The following is a 13063-nucleotide window of genomic DNA, read 5'->3' on the forward strand; positions in this document are numbered from 1 at the left end:
TTTGAAATAATAACATTCAATTAGTGAGGGAAGATCAGTACCTAGTTTCCTACATTTTTTGACATATTTTCTATCACAGATGTGAAAAATACGTAAGGTAATTATTGAAGGCAGGCAAAATTACAAGGAAAGTATTTTTCCAACCATCACAAGATCTTCATTTTTTGTGTTGGAGTGAGATAAATTTACTGGTAGCGGTAAGTATCAATATTTCGATCATTTGGTTTCTATTTAAATGATTAGGAATACTCGTAGCTGATTATGAAATAGAGATTTTAAGTATAGCGTGAAAATATGGGTCTAATGCTCGGTATAGATCCTTAGTAAAGTCCCAGCAATAAAGATTGACTAATCTATGTTGAACTTGGCCTTAAACCCACCAGAATGTTTTATGAGTAATCCCAAGAGTCTATTCCATTGAAGTTGCTTCTACTGTGAGCAGCTGCTGCTGATTTAAGTGGGAGAAGGATGAAGTTTGAAGGTGCATTATGTAGTTTTGAAAGCTCCATAAATTCCTGATTTCTAACTGGAAAGCTTGCATTACAAATGTCAGCAAGTGACTTTTATTGAGGTCATGTTGGAAAGTGATAAGATGGGATTGGAGTCACTTCATCATTTTGCTTTTAACATTAAAGTCAAATTGTTAATTTGCTGGTTATGCTTTAACATTCTGTTTAGGTTCAAGGAGATGAATGATTGGGCAAAGCAACAGGCAATATAATATATGTTTAAATAGAAAATGTAATATGCAGTTAATTCCAGGGTGCTTCAAAAAAGCAGGATATGACACATCAGAAAATTATAAGGTTGATAATCTAAGATTGATTAACAAGGTATGTTTTGGGGAGAGCCTTCTAAGTGAAAGCAAATTCCAGTACAATTTGATTGCAAGCAGTTTTTATTTGCTGGGAAGGAATTTCGACAGAATCATTGCAGCTTGAACAGTTAATTCAATTTAGATTTAATGCACATTTTGATTTAGCAGGTTGATGAAATTTGACCTTCAAAATGAACATGAAATTAAAATAACAATTTGGATACCTATTTCATAAAAAGGGCAATGTTTTCTTCTCCTGTGTTCATCATTGGTTAATCATGTGCATTTGCTTTGAACATGAACTTTTAAATATGAGCTGAATTATTATTATTCCTTAGGAATGATTAAAGACATAAACAGCTCTCCAAATATTCTTTTCCTACCCATTCAATTGTGTACAACTCACTCTATGAACAATATATCCACAACTTGAATTGTCATAATTTGTAAGTTGGTGGGTAAAAGTCCAATGCCTCACTCCTCTGCTAACGGATATTGAGCAAACAGAACTGAAAATCTGAGATTTGTGGAGCTGTATATCACAGAAATAGGCCTCTTGGCCACTGCTTCTATACTGGTCTTTTTTATCCACATTAGGACAGTATCCCTCTGTACTTTCTCTATATGTATCTCCCTAAATGCCTCTTAAATGTAGTAAATGTATATGAGTCCACCACCAACTTTGCAGATATTCCACATACCAACTCCTTTGTGTGAAAAAAAGTACTATCAAGAACCTGTTTAAATCTTTTATGCCTTACCTTAAAACTATTCCTCTTGTTCTAATATCCCTACCATAGGAACAAGGTTTTGACCATCTGCCCAATTTATGTCGCTCATAACCTTTCATACTTCTATCAGATGAGCCCTCATCCTCCTTTATTCTAGGGAAAACAAGCTCAGACTGTTCCTCAGTCTATGTAATATCTCCCCATATGTGAAGTTCTGCAATCCAGAAAATATTCTGATGAATCTCCTTTGCACCTTCATGCTTCTTATAGTGTATTGACCAGAACTGAAAAGAATACTTCATGTGTGGCCGAACTGGTAAGATAAGTCACATGCTGCCTTATAACCACCATAATACGTATTTAAAACCACCTGTGGAATATTCGTATGATGGATTCAGTTACCATTGGCTCAAATGATGTTAGCCTTCCCAGGTATGCTCAAAATCAGGCTGAAAGGGAGTAAAAGTTTGGACTTAATGCAACAACAATGTTCATTTTGTATGGCTTCTTTAATTTATAAAATACCCTTAAAATTATTAAAATTAAAGAAAGACATAGAATCTGCATTTACTTTGGTCAGTGAGGTTTTCCTTTGAAAATGGGAACTACAGGTTAATAATACTTTGCAAGGATTACCAAAGACAAAAGTAAGGAGGTAGATATTTCTTAACTTCAGTGAGACACCACCCAAGATATATCTTGAGCCATAGAAAGAGACACAGTTAACTAAATGCAGTTTGGTGGTTGTAGGCTTCCCAGATGCACCCCAATCTTCAATGGGATCCTACCACAAAACATAACTTTACCTCCCTCCCCCCACCCCCCGCCAGCTCTCCACTTTTTGCAGGGGTCACTCCCTCCATGATTCCCTTATGCAGTTGTCCCTTCCCACAAATCTCTCGCCTGGTTCTTCACCCTCAAGTGGAAGAAGTGCTACACCTATCCATTCACCTCTTTCCTCATCTCTATTCTGGACCAACAAACAGTTCTACCAGGTGAGGCAACACTTCACCTGTGATTCTGTTCGTGTTTTCTACTGTATCCGATGTGGCTTCATCTACATTGATGAAACACGATGTAGAATTGAGGACCACTTTGTCAATCACCTTCGGTCCATCGGCCGTATCTTGGGTAATGATGAGTTTGAGTACAGAGAGGAAATTAGGAACCTGGTGGCATGGTGCGAAGACAATAACCTATCCCTCAACGTCAACAAGATGAAGGAATTGGTTGTTGACTTCAGAAGGAGTAGCGGACCGCACGACCCAATTTACATCGGTGGTACCCAAGCGGAACAGGTCAAAAGCTTTAAGTTCCTCGGGGTCAATATCACAAATAACTTGACTTGGTTCAACGAAGCAGAGTTCCCTGCCAAGAAGGCCCACCAGCAACTTTATTTCCTGAGAAAACTAAAGAAATTTGGCCTGTCCCCTAAAACACTCACTAATTTTTATAGATGCACCATAGAAAGCATTCTTCTAGGGTGCATCACAACCTGGTATGGAAGTTGTCCTGTCCAAGACCAGAAGAAGCCGCAGAAGATCGTGAACACGGCGCAGCACATCACACAAACCAATCTTCTGTCCATGGACTCACTTTACACCACAAGCTGTCGGAGCAGTGCTGCCAGGATAATCAAGGACACGACCCACCCAGCCAACACACTTTTCGTCCGTCTTCCCTCCAGGACAAGGCTCAGGAGCTTGAAGACTCGTACAGCCAGATTTGGGAACAGCTTTTTTCCAACTGTGATAAGACTGCTGAACGGATCCTGACTCGAATTTGGGCCGTGCCCTCCAAATATCTGGACCTGCCTCTCAGTTTTTTTGCACAACCTTACTTTCCATTTTTCTATTTTCTATTTATGATTTATAATTTAAATTTTTAATATTTACTAATTTTTACAATTTTTAATATTTTAATAATTAATATTTGTAATCCAGGGAGTGGGAATCGCAGAATCAAATATCGCTGTGATGATTGTACGTTCTAGTACCAATTGTTTGGTGACAACAAAGTATAAAGTATGAAGTATAAAAAGCAGGTGGCCAAACATTTGAATTCCACTTTCTATTAGAAATGGGAATTCCCATTCCCTTTCCAATATGACAGTCCATGACTTCATCTGCTGCCACAATGAGGCCACTTTCAGGTTTGAGGAGCAACACCTCATATTGCATCTGGGTAGCCTCCAAACCGATGGCATGAGCACAGATTTCTACCTACCATTCCTCTTTCCTTTCTCTCTTCCCTCTTCTTCAGTTCCTCACTCTAGATGAGGGAGGGAGGAGAAGATGGCAGCACGATGCAGCGCGCATGTCCTGTCCGGTGAATGATATAGTATTTGTAAGTAGGATACCATGCATGATTCTGATTTGATGAAGACAGATGTAGGAAGCATGGAGGAACATTTGGAGAAACTTCTGAAATGCCTGGTTCGCTGCTGCTGCTACTGTGCAATCGAGAATATCCAGAGGGGAAGGCCCCAAATCCTCGGCTTTGCCTATTGCTGGTGGCCGGGGCTGGGGTCGAAGCGTTCGGCAGAGATAGTGCTCGGTGCTCGGTGTCGGAGGGCTGGTTGGAGGCTCGAAGCTTTCGGACAGACTCAGAGTCGGACTGTGGTCGGGTGCTTCCAGGATGCTGTATTTGCAAGTTTGCAGCACTGGAAGCTCATGGCAGGGAGAGTTTTCTTCCTTCTCTCGTCTGCGTGAGATGATGGGACTTTCGAGAGACTTCGAGACTTTTTTATACCGTGCCCATGGTCTGTTCTTCATCAAATTATGGTATTGCTTGCACTATTGTAACTAAATGTTATAATTATGTGGTTTTTGTCCGTTTTTCAGTCTTGGTCTGTCTTGTGTTTCTGTGATATCACACTGGAGGAACATTGTATCATTTCTTAATGCATGCATTACTAAATGACAATAAAAGAGGAATGCGTGTCCTCATAATCTAAACTAATCTGTATTTAGCCTCACAGTCATTAATAAGTAGTAAGTAGAGAAGCAGGCTAAGTACAGAGTGTTGTAGTGTACCTGTGCTGATCATGATCACGGAGGAGATGTTGTTGCCAATCCAGACTGACTGGCCGTCAACTATGATGCAATAGATTTTTCATCCAGTAGCTTTGCTACCCTCAGAGATCTTCACTCAAGATCAGTAACCACCTATTCATTTTACTTTCTTTTTGAAACTCCACAAAACCACAGAATTAGCAAGCAGCAATATTCTCAGCACTGAATCAAATGATTTTCTGCCAAAGTTAACTTGCCAGAGAGAGTATAAAAAGCAAAATGGCAGACATGCCCTTGTACTCAGAGCTGCCTGGGAGTTACGTGACACAGAAGAGATTGCAGTAATGTACTAGGGAGTCTCACCACAGTTTTTAAGTGTAGGCTTAGTGTAGCAAAGCTTTTGAAATCATCAAAACTCTCCTATTCAATCAGAGTAAGTACAATAGGCATGGCTGGTCAGGCATACATTTTCAGCTGTATCTACTGTACATAATATGTTTTTAACTGTGTCAAGTAGTTCCAGTGTAACCACGTGAAGAATCTTGTCACATTTTGACTGTTAATTAATTAATACAACACTTGTGGTAGAGAGTACTTTCACTCTTGTCCGGCAGCCAACCATGTTTCTTGTATCAAAGCACATTCTGCAAAACAAGATAACTAAACAGCTTCTATTGTGCACCCTATCAGCATCAAGGCTCCACTGTAGTGTTTCCCCTTGCTTTCTCAATCTGCACTTTATTGTAGGCAGTCTTTCAACCAGTTGGTCTCCATGCAGTTCTTCATTTGCTTTGTAAATGAGTTGCTTCTGTAATTCAAACTCAGCAATTTTCCTTCTAACAATTAATAGACTAAGTGTAAACATTAATGGTGCCTTTCTTTGCTTCTGTCTTTTTCCTCTTACTCAGTGAAGCAGCTAAGCATGTCATAGTCCTGCTAAATACAACTAGAAATTCAGCTATACACTCAGTGGATGCTTATTAGCTATCTCATCTACCAAATAATGTGACCATTGTGTGTACATTCATGGTCTTTTGTGGCTGTAGCCCACCCACTTCAAGGATCAAACTTCAAAAATTCAAAGTAAATTTATTATTAAAGTATACATCCGTCACCATGTAAGCCCATAACCTTAACTTAGAGGAACAGAATTAAGTCACTTGGCCCATGGCTGATTCAATTTTCCTCTCAGCCCTGATTTCCTGCTTTCTCCCCATATCCCTTCATGCCCTGAGCAATCAGGAATCTATATACAACCCTGACAATTGCCTTATTGGGGGCATACTCAGTAACTCGTTGTGGGCAGTGTTACAATAGTCATGGGGGATTTCAACTTGCCAGTAGATTGGGGAATCAGGTAGGTGCTGGATCCTTAGCGGAGGAATTTCTAGTAAGCCTATGAGATGTTTTTCTAGAACTTAAGGTAAAAGAGCCCTTAGGGTCAAGTGATCATAATATGATCAAATTCACCACAAAATTTGATAAGGAGAAGCTGAACTCAGACGTATCAGTATTAGAGTGGAGTAAAAGAGAATTACAGAGGCAATGAAAGAAGAGTTGACAGAATTAATTAGAAAAGATCACCAGCAGAGATAACAGCAGAGAGAAATGGCTGGAATTTCTGAAAGGAATTTGGAAGGCACAGGACACATACATCTCAAAGTGGAAGAAGTATTCAAAAAGAAAGATGACACAACCGTAGCTAACAAGAGAAGTCAAAACCTACATAAAAGCCAAAGAGAGGGCATATAACATAAAACATTAGTGGGAAGTTAGTGAACTGGGAAGCTTTTAAAAACTCACAAAAGGCAACTAAACAAGTCATTAAGAAGGAAAAGATGGAATATAAAAAGTTGGAATACCAATAATATTTAAGCTGACACCAGAATTTTCTTCAGGTGTATAAAGTGTAAAAGTGGCGGGTGAGGGGCGCGGAAGTGGATATCAGACAACTGGAAAACCCATGCTCAAGAGATAGTAATGGGGGACAAGGAAACAGCGATGGAGTAAATAAGTATTTTTGCATCTGTCTTTACTGTGGAAGACACTATCAGTATGGTGGAAGTTCCAGAGTGTCAGGAGTCAGAGTGTCAGTGTTAAGTTGCTATTACAAGGGAGAAAATGCTAGCGAAACTGAAGATCTGAAGGTGGAGAAGTCACCTGGACCAGATGCTGTACACCTCAGGGTTCTGAAAGAAGTGGCTGAAGAGATTGCGGAGGCATTAGTGACCATCTTTGAAGAACCAGTAGATTCTGGAATGGTTCTGGAAGACTGGAAAGTTTCAAATGTCAGTCCACTCTTCAAGAAGGGAAAGAGGCAGAAGAAAGGAAATTGTAGTCCAGTTAGTCTGTCCTCAGTAGTGTGAAGATGTTGCAGTCGACTGTGAAGGATGCAATTTAGGGGTACTTGAAGGCGTATGATAAAATAGGCTGAGGTCAGCATGGGTTCATCAAAGGAAAATCTTGCCTGGCAAACCTCTTGGAATTATTTGAAGAAATAAAAAGCAAGATAGACAAAAAGGAATCAATGGATGTTGTGTACTTGGATTTTCAGAAGGCCTTTGACAAGGGACCACACACAGGCTGCTTAACAATTTTTTTAAAAAGCCCATGGTATTACAGGAAAGACACTAGCATGGATAAAACAGTGGCTGATTAGCAGGAGGCAAAGAATGGGAATAAAGGGAGACTTTTCTGGTTGGCTGCTGGTGACTAGGGGTATTCCACAGGGGTCTGTGTTGGGACTATTTCTTATCAATTAAGTCACCTCTCCTTCTTCTGAATTCCAGTGAATACGGGCCCAGATCCATCGAATTCCCTGGTTCAGAAAGTCATTTTCTTGATTCCTTGTACATTATATAGTTACATACTATATGTAACTATATAGTAGTTAAATAACAATAAACTTCATTTCAGTTTAAATAAGTGAAACAATGTCAGGAAGTGTATGATTATGCACTTTGGTAAAAGAAATGAAAGCGTTGTCTATTTTCTAAATGGAGAGAAAGTACGAAACACCAAGCTGCAAAGGGATATGGGAGTCCTTGTACAGATTTTAGTCAGTGGTGAGGACAGCAAATCAGAATCAGGTATATTATTACTGACAGTCGCAAGGCTGCGGGACCAGACAGCATTCCAGGGTGAGTCCTCAGGATGTGCGCAGAGCAACTGGCAGGTGTGTTTACAGACATTTTTAATCTCCCCCTCTCCCAGTGTAGAGTGGTCTCCTGCTTCAAATTATCCACCATTGTCCCTGTATCAAAAAAGACCAAGGTAACATGCCTAAACGACTGGTGTCCTATTGCACTTACCTCAATAATAAGCAAATGCTTTGAGAGGTTGGTCAAGGATTACATCTGTAGCTTGCTAGCACCCAAACTAGACCGCCAACAATTCACCTACCAACACAACCAATCAACAGACGACGCAATAGCCACTGCTCTACATACCATCCTTACACATTCTGGAGAAGAAGGCTGCTTATGTGAGAATGCTGTTTTTGGACTACAGTTCAGCATTCAACACCATAATTCTATCCAGACTTGACGGGAAGCTCAGAGACCTCGACCTTGATCCTGAAATGTGTGGCAGGATCCTTGACTTCCTGTTAGATTGCTGGCAGGTGGTAAGAGTGGGCTCCCTCACTTCTATCTCTCTGACTTTCAACACAGGAGCCCCTCAGGGCTGTGTATTAAGTCCCCTCCTTTACTCCCTGCATACCCATGACAGTGTCGCCAGCCTCAGCTCTCAGCTGCTAATTAAATTTGCTGACAACAGTGCATTGATTGGCCTAATCTCAAACAATAATGAGCTGGCCTACAGGGAAGAAGTCATCTCTCTGACACAGTGGTTTCAAGTGAACAACCTCTCCTCCAATGTCGCAAAAACAAAGGAGCTGTTTGTGGATTGCAGGAGGAATGGAGATGGGCTAACTCCTATTGACATCAATGGATCTGGGGTTGAGAGAGTGAACAGCTTTAAGTTCCTGAGCATCCACATTACTGAGGACCTCACGTGGTCTGTACATACCAGCGTGTGGTGAAAAAGGCACAGCAGCCCCTCTTTCAACTCAGACGGTTGAGGAAGTTTGGTATAGGCCTGCAGATCCTAAGAACTTTCTACAGGGGCACAATTGAGAGCATCCTGACTGGCTGCATCACTGCCTGGTATGGAAACTGTACCTCCCTTAATCGCAGGATTCTGCAGAGCGGTGAAGACAGCCCAGTGCATCTGTGGTTGTGAACTTCGCATGATTCAGGACACTTACAAAGACAGGTGTGAAACAAGGGCTGGAAGGATCATTGGGGACCTGAGTCACCCCAACTACAATCTATTCCAGCCGCTACCATCCGGGAAACGATACCGCAGCATAAAAGCCAGGATTAACAGGCTCCGGAACAGCTTCTTCCACCAGACTGATTAACTCACGTTGATTTGAGTGTATTTCTATGTTACATTAACTGTTCTATTTATTATAAATTATTATAAATTACTATGATTGCACATTTGGATGGAGACGTAATGGAAATAGTTTTACTCCTCATGTATGTGAAGGAAGTAAGAAATAAAGACAATTCAATTCAATTCAAAACATGTTTGTGAAATTTGTTAATTTTGCAGTAGCAGTTCAATGCAATGCACGATAATATAATAAGAAAAAATAAGTAACTCAATTACAGTAAGTACATAAATGTATATTGAATAGATTTAAAGTAGTGCAAAAAGTAGAAATAGTATACTGTATATAAAAAAAGTGAGGTAGCGTCCATGGGTTCAATGCCCATTTAGGAATCATATGGCAGAGTGGATGAAGCTGTTCTTGAATCACTGAGTGAGTGCCTTCAGGCTTCTTTGTATTTCCTTACTGACTGTAACAATGAGAAGAGGGCATGCCCTGGGTGATGGGGGTCATTAATAATGGACATCACCTTTCTAAGGCACCACTCCTTGAAGATGTCTTGGGTATTACAGAGGCTAGTACACAAGATAGAGCTGAATAATTTTATGACTTTTCTGACAGCCCCTTTTGGACCTGAGTAGGAGCCGCCCCCCACCCACCCCCACAGTAGCAGACAGTTTTACAGCCTGTCAGAGTGCTAGAATGCTCTCCATGGTACATCTAAAGAAATTTTTGTGTGTTTTAGTTGACAAACCAAATCTCCTCAAACTGCTAATGAAATATAGCAGCTGTCTTGCCTTATTTATAGCAGTATCAATATGTTGGGACCAGGTTGGATCCTCAGAAGGTCTTGACATCCAGGAACTTGAAATTGATCACTCAAACGCGATGTTAGCATTCATTTCAAGAGGAATGGAATATAAAAGCAGGGGTGTAACATTGAGGCTTTATAAAGCACTGGTGGGACCTCTCCTGGAGTGTTGTGAGCAGTTTTGGGTCTGTTTTCTTGGAAAGAATTTGCTGACACTAGAGAAGGTTCTCAGGAGCCTCACAAAAATGATTCCAGGATTGAATGGATTGTCATTTGAAGAGCATTTGATGGCTTTGGGTCTGTATTCACTAGAATTCACTAGAATGTTGAAAGGCCTCCAAAGAATAGATGTGGAGAGGTTGTTTCCAATGGTGTGAGGATCTAGGGCAAAAGAACACAGCCTCAGAATAGAGGGTGTCCTTTTTAGAACAGAGATGAGAAGGAATTTTTTAGACAGAGTGATGAACCTATGGAATTCATTGCCACGGGTGGCTGTAGAGGCCAAGTTTTTATGTATATTTAAGGCAGAGGTTGATAGGTCCTTGACTGGTCAGGTCCTGAAGGGATATGGGGAGAAGGGAAGAGATTGGGGCTGAGAGGAAAAATGGATCAGCCATAATGAAATGGTGGAGCAGACTCGATGGCTAAATGGCCTAAATCTACTCCTATAGTTTATTGTCTTATAGTCTAAATTCAAGAACAATAATAGAAAATCCAATAGGGCATACAAACAAACTTTGTACAAACAACAAAATGTGCAAATACAGAAGAAAATCAAAGCAATAATAATAAATAAACAGACAATAAATATCAAGAACATGAAATGAAAAATCCTTGAAAGTGACTTCATTTGTGGGAACAGTTCATGATGGGGCAAGTGAAGTTGGGTAAATTTAACCCATAGGTTTAAGAGCCTGATTGTTTAGGGGTAATAAATGTTTCTGAACCGGATGGTACATGTCCTGATGCTCTTGTCCCTCCTTCTTAATGGCAGCAGCGAGAAGAGAGCATGACTTGATGGTGGGTTCGAAGTTATGTGCATTCAAGGATACTTTATTGCACACCACTGTTGTAACACATGGCTGTTTGAGTTATGTCACCCTCTTGTCAGTTTGAACCAGAATGGACATTCTCCTATGACTTCTCTTATTAACATGGCATTTTTGCCCACAGAGCTACCACTCACTGGATGTTTTTTTTTTTGTTTTGCACATCATTCTCTGCAAAACAGAGGTTCACAACCCTTTTTTATTCCATGGAGCCTTACCATTAACCGAGGGGTTCGTGAAACCCACTTTAGGAACCTCTGCTTTGGAGAATGTTCTGCATGAAAATCTCAGATCAGCAGTTTCTAAGATACTGAAATTTTGCACCAGCAATCATTCCATGATTAGTCACTCAGATCACATTTATTTTCCCATTCTGATGTTTGGTTTATACGCCAACTGAACCTCTTGACCTTGTCTACATGTTTTTATGCATTGAGCTGCTGACACAAGATTCACTAATTAGATATTTGCAGATATACAGATGTCCCTAATAAAGTGGCTATGAAGTGTATCAATGTACTTTTAAACCAGCTGCCAAGAGTATTGGGGAATGTGGCATTAGCTGCCAAGCGTATCATTGTACCTTTAAACCAGCTACCAAGAGTATTGGGGAATGTGGCATTGGTAGTGCTGTTTTTTTTTCACAGTTCCAACTTCCAGGTTCAAACCTGACTTCAGGTGGTGTCTGTTTGAAGCAAGGCTGATTGCCCATAGGCTCTCTGCTTTCCTTCCACGTTCCAGATAAAAACTGGCTGATAGGTAAGTTGGTTATTGTAAATTACCCTTAGTGTAACTGAATGACAGATGAACCAGCATAGAGTTAATGGGTATATGGATCGGAATGGATTACATGGAAACAGTCAGTAACAGAATTGATGGGGTTGCTCTAAGAGCTGAAATAGACTTAATTAGCCATATATCCTTTAATTTTCATGTGAAATTTAGAGAAATGAAAAATTAAAACATTATGTTCATGGAGTGTTTTGATAACCTCAGGATATCTAACGTTCTTGCAGCCAATATGTTAAGTATGAAATTAAGTCACAGTGGAACGGATGAAATTCCCACAATAAGCAGTATGAGGTCAACCATAAACCTGTTCTTTAGTGGGGGTTAGTTGAGGGATAAATATTGACTATGACGTTTGGGATATAAATATTGTGTGTATAAAATGCTTTATATCAGAACGTTTGAAATTAATTTCTTTATCTTCAGTGAGGTTCAGCTCACATTACTTACTATATCATACAAGTGACAACTTAGCAGTGAATTAATTTCTACCCATCCTGCTCTTCCCTGAATAATTCAGTCATACCATTAGTGCCAACCTGTGAAGCAAATGAAGTCAAGATTTCCACTATCCCAAATGAAGGAGAGCTCCTCCAGCAATTGGCTGTTACGTCTCAGCCAAGATTATGTGTCATATCTTATGATTCATATCTAAGTGAATATAATAGAAATAAGAAATTATTAAACAGAGTGACACAGGAAAGGAGGGTGATATTGCCCATCTGGCTTCCCATTGAGCCGTGAAAATCTTAATAGTGTACCCTATTTTCTGCTTCACAAAGAAAAATCATATGAATTTGCATTTTCTTTTGAAAGCTGTCCATTTTTTCTATTTAATACATGTTGCTCTTACAATTCTAATTTTTAATGGGATTTCCTGTTCTCAAAGTATTTGGCTTGCAACCAATCAAACATTACAAACTTCCATTTTTTACCATAGTTATTTGTCCTATCACTGTTATTTTTCCATTTAAAGATAAGTAGGCACAAATAATTTAGGTCTAAGTTGAAAAATAAGTAAATCTTTAACAACTGTTGAGTAATCCTTGCAAACTGGTGGATGTGGAATGGAGAGGAAGTGGCACCTGGATTAAATACCAGACTGAGGGATAATTAAATATAATTTGAATTCTTATACTTTTCCTAAAGTTATTAAACATTATTTCCAATGTTGGAAATAATTTTAAGATTCATATTAACTTGACTTATATTGATGATATGGCTGCTGAAGACTGCTATGTTTTATTGGATAATTCCATTCATCATCTTGTTGCAGGAAAATATTGAAAATATCAATTCATCAGTTTTATTGAATCAAGTGGTGACATTATAAGAATCTTTAAATTTTATGCCAACTATTCTTCTCAAAAGCACTTTACTTCCTCCTATAATTCATAGTCTTGACAGCGTACTTGTCATTGTAAATTATGCCAATACTTACATGGACATCTGG

Source organism: Mobula hypostoma, chromosome 4 (genome assembly GCF_963921235.1).
Source record: "Mobula hypostoma chromosome 4, sMobHyp1.1, whole genome shotgun sequence".
Lineage (NCBI taxonomy): Eukaryota > Metazoa > Chordata > Chondrichthyes > Myliobatiformes > Myliobatidae > Mobula > Mobula hypostoma.